This window comes from Petaurus breviceps, unplaced genomic scaffold (assembly GCF_028583685.1).
Source record: "Petaurus breviceps papuanus isolate PSGF00001 unplaced genomic scaffold, PetGlider_PUasm1.0 184, whole genome shotgun sequence".
Lineage (NCBI taxonomy): Eukaryota > Metazoa > Chordata > Mammalia > Diprotodontia > Petauridae > Petaurus > Petaurus breviceps.
Window position 1 is genome coordinate 7,644,496 of NW_027185793.1, and position 4,884 is coordinate 7,649,379.

The 4,884-nt window shown below is 45.4% G+C and overlaps 1 pseudogene; it reads right to left on the bottom strand.

The window, feature by feature from the left end:
* Positions 1-347: 347 nt before the first annotated feature.
* LOC138161209 (forkhead box protein M1-like) overlaps positions 348-4,884 on the bottom strand; it is a 52,388-nt pseudogene continuing 47,851 nt past the window's right edge.

Genomic DNA, 4,884 nt, shown 5'->3' on the forward strand with positions numbered 1-4,884 from the left:
GCTCCTCTGGTTTTTAGCCTTTGTGCTGCTATTCCCACAGACCAGTGCCTGATGAGGAGGTCAGGCTGGTGATGGATGTAAAGAGGAAGATCTTCCTGGGGGCAGCTCCAGGATAGGTAATGACCAGCCACCAGGAGACCAGCTTGTAGTCAGCCAGATACGGAGACAGCCAGAACATGACTGGCTACCTTGACCTAACTGGAAAAAAGACCTAAGAGAAGCAGACAGGTTCACCTGCTATTGGCAGACCTGCTGCCTTCACAAAGATAGTATGTAGTGGCCTAACCGTTAGACCATCCAGCTACTTGTCAAACCTGAACTAGTGGACTAGCGGGGAATGCTGGGCTCTACCATAACTCGGGGATAAACTGAGACCAACTAATATTGTCAGGGCCCAAGGGGTCCTCCTCTAAGCCAGGAAAACTAATGTCCAACAGGATCTTGCTAAGGCTGTCATTCATAGTATCAAGAACAAGGCCTTCAGTCAGTGAACAGTTGGCAGAAAGGCTAGAGACATGCATCTCAGTGTAGCCAGACTTAGGAGCTTCAGGATCTGAGGTAGGAGAACTGCTGAAAGGGTCAGAAACCAGGTCAAGTGACTCTGGATTCAGAAGCTCCAGGGGTGACTCAAAGAGAGGAACATTCTTGAGTGGGGTAGTGCTGAGATCCAGCAGCCCCATAGAATCTGGTAGCAGGGTGAAAGATCCTTGAGGGGGTATGCACTGGAATGAAATTGAGCCCTGTCTCCTTGTTTGGGGGTGTTAGTCTCCATGGGTCTAGAGTCATAGGGAGAACAGCTTTGCTGGGGGTGGAGGAAATGGGCAGCTTGCATAACATATCCTTGACTGGTGTTTTAAAGGGATCTCCTTCATCCTGAGAGTGGTTGAGTTGCAAGGTGGGCTCTGATGCCTCTGGAAGGAAGGGGAGATCTGTGTTTTGTCTGGGAGGGTCCAAGGATCTCTAGGAACAATAGTTCTGGCTCTTCCAAGCAAGGTGGGATAAGGTGCTGTTTCCTTCTGGATGGGCTCATCTCCCTCCTTTCCCTCCGCTTAATCACAAGCGTGTGAGAGACATCCCATGGTGGAGACTTGAGCCCTGTGAAGGTCTTCTTGGGTCTGGAGGCAGAGAGAGGGGAAAGATCCTGCCAAGGGTGTGGTACTTCCTCCTTGACCACAGAAAATGCCACTCCTCCAGTGGTGGACTCTCCACTTTGATCGGTCTTGTGAACTGGGATAGTGCTTCCATGGGCTGGAGATTTTCTTCTTTGACATACTGAGCCCGAAACAAAGGGGATAGCCCTTCCCCAGGTAGGGCTGGTTCTTCTTTCAATGATCCAGAAGTGGGAAAGGGAGATAGTCCCTCATCAGCTAGCAGCACCTTAGGGGCAATGCGTACTTGCTTGCTATGTCAGACAAGCTCTGAACTCATGATAGAGGCAGCCAGTGGTAATGGCACCTTCACCGAAGGCTGCAGTACCAGGGATTGGTTCACTGTGAACTGGATTGGTACTAGATATGAGTTTTCCCTTGGGAGTAGTGGCTTCATCTTCCGTCATGCACTCAAGGGGAGCTAGCCTTTGATGCTCAGGTTTCTGCGGAGGTCAGGGATGTGCTATTTCTGTTGTGATTCCAAGTGCTCAGACGATGGTGGAGACCCTGGGTCCAGTGTCAAGTAGAGATTGGCATCAGGGTGGATGGTCCAAAAGGAGACCTTACCATTGGCAGATGTCTCCCGAACAAACACATCATGTAGAGAAAGATTGTGGGGGATGGAATTCTTCCAGCCCAATTTGGCGATACGCTTAAAGTAGGGAAAGTGATCCTCAATCCAGGTATAGATGTCTTTCAAGGTCATGTGTTTCCGTTCAGTGCTGTTGATGGCAGACTGGATCATGGCCATGTAGGAATAAGGTGGTCTTTCCCAATACAGAATCCTGCCAGGAAGTTGATGCAGCTGGGGGTTCTTCCACCTTGACTTGACTGTGCTCCAGATGTCGATTCTCCTTCTCCTCAATCTCTTGCTTGATGCTACAGGAACCCAATCCATCAGAACTCATCTTTCCTAATCTTTGAATATTGGTCAGGCTATCATCCAGAAGGCATGACTGCACAGCCCTCCAGCTCCTATCCCCGACTAGAATGGGCTCCTAGTAGTCTGGGTAGGGTCACATCTCTAGTGGCAGGTTTTGGTCCCACACTCCCAGCTATCACTTCTGCCCCCTTGGTTTGGGGGCTGGGATACAGGATGATGGGCAGGGGCTGTCCACTGCTGATAAGTGTGAATTTGTTGGGCCCACTGCTACTGCTCTCTCTCCCTTTGGCAGTCAGGGCTACAATGATGCTCTAGATATCTGTGTTGGTGGGAACTGCCACCACTTGGGTGTTTGGCATGGTGGGATGGTTGATGATCTTGATGCCTGTTGGAAATTTCTGAAGATCAGGCTCCGCCACCTCCTTAGATGGCTATATTTGGCCAGGAGTCCCTTTGGGCTCCTCCTTCGATCTTTCACCTGGGGCATCATGGATAGGAAGTGGGAGTTTCCATCTCTTGAGAATCAGGGGCTGACCTGGCTAGTTTTCATGTGAATCTGTGCAATTGCTCTCCATCAAAAACAAGAATAGAACCTCAGCACCATGGATGCAGCCTCCACCACCACCCCAGGGTAGGCCTCCAGGGGCCGGGCCTCTCCTTAGCCTCAGCCTGCCTGGCCAAGCCAGGGTCCAGGAGCAGGCCCTAGGTCCCTGGGGGCTGGGTGGGCCAGGTCCCCGGCTGTGAGGGGGAGGGGGAGGGTCTCAGGGAGTGGGGAGGGGGGAGTCCTAGGCCAAGGGAGGGGGAGGAGGGGGATAAGGGGGCTTTCAGTTTGGTCCGTGGTTTGAAATTGGCCTTTTTCTTTTTTTAAGCAATCAGGGTTAAGTAACTTGCTCAAGGTTACATGGCCAGTTATTTCTGGGTGTGTTGTTAAGTATCTGCCCCCAGATTGGATCCCCAGGTCATCCGGACACTGGAGCAGGTGCTCTTACTTACTGAGCCACCTGGCTGCCCCTAAGCAATTGAGGTTAAGTAACTTGCTCAAGGTTACACTGCCAGGTGTTTCTGGGTGAGTGCTAAGTGTCGGGTTGGATTGGATCCGGATTGTATCCGGATTGGATCCCCAGGTCATTCTTACACTGGAGCCGTTGCTCTTAATTGCTGTGCTAGCTGGCTGCCCCACTTTCAAGTATTCTTGATGAAAAAATAAAACAGAGCTGAACAGAAAATTTGACTTTCAAATATGAGAAGCAACAGGAGCATGAGCAGGTAAAAAGGAAAAGTAAATCATAAGCAACTTAGTAAAGTTGAACTATTTACATTCCTTCATGGAAAAATGATACTTTTAACTGGAGACTTTTCTCAGTATGAGGATACTTGAAGGGAATGTGTGTGTACACACACAAACACACACACATTTATATGTATGTAAAGGAGAGTATGTATGTATTGATATGTGAATGTGTAGCGAGAGGGCACAGGTTCAGTTGATTACTATGGGATGATATCTAAAAAACAAAAATTAAGAGGTGAGAGGAATATATTCAGAGAAGGAAAAAAGGGAGAGTTAGAATAGGGTAAATTATCTCATATAAAAGAGGCAAGAGAAAATTGTTATAATGGAGGGGAAGAGCAGGAAGGTGAAATTTGAATTTTTGTTAAAGAGGGAATAACATTCACATTCATTTGAGTGTCTTACCCTACAGGAAAGTAGGGGGGAAGGGGTCAAGAGGGGGGATGATAGAAAGGATGGCAGACTAGGGGAGAGGATAGTTAGAAGCTCACACTTTTGAAAAGGGAAAGAGTCAAAGTAGAAAATAGAATAAGGGGGGACAGCATAGGATGTAGGGAAATACAGTTAGTCTTTCACAATCTAAATACAATAGAAATGTTTTGTGTAACTACACATATACCACCTATATTGAATTGCTTATCTTCCCAGTGGGGGTAGGTGAGAAGGGAAGAAGGGAAAGAATCTGGAATTCAAAATTTTTAAAACAAATGCTAAAAAATATATTTTTCTAACATGCAACTGGGAAAGAAGATATACAGGCAGTGGGGTATATAAATCAGTCTTGCCCTACTAGAAAGTTAGAGAGGGGATGCAGAGGATATAAGAGAGATCAGATTGGGGAAGGGGTATTCAGTATGCTTTCTATCTCTAAGGGTGGGGGGTAGGGTAAAGACAAGGAGAAAATTCGTAACTCAAAATCTTGTGGTAATGAATGTTGACAACTAAAAAGAGATTTAAAAAAAAGATTTGGGAAGACCCTGACACCAGAATCAGGAAACTTACTTCAGTGACCATCATTGATTATGAGTTCCTACATGTTCTTATATAGATACCCTAAAATCATTATAATTCAGTTTCTTTTCTCAGAAAGAAAAAGCTACCATGTGATATTCATAATTCCCTTTGTTATTCTTGCTTGAAATATGTTGGTGACACAAATCGTTATTTGCATTTCTTTTTTTTTCAATTCAACCAAATAACAATTTCTTAAAAAAAAAGATTAGCCAATTGCTATTTTGCTCGAAAAACTTGAAGAGCATACAAATTTAGAGTATTAAGATGAGATGCAGTAAAGCCATGAAATTCTAGGACACAGTCTCAATTTGTATCTTTGTTTTGCTGCTTTTGTTTTTTATTTGTCATTATTGTTGTTTTTAATACTTCTCCCTTTCAAATTCACTGCTAAAGGATTTTAATATCTTGATAAGTGGGGATCCTCTGAAGGTTAATCCTTGCTTACAATCAAATTTGATATTTTGAATTGCTGCATTCAACATCAATGACATTAAAGTTTCTTTAAAAACTATAGATGTTTAAATAATATAGAATGTTCTTTAGGTAAG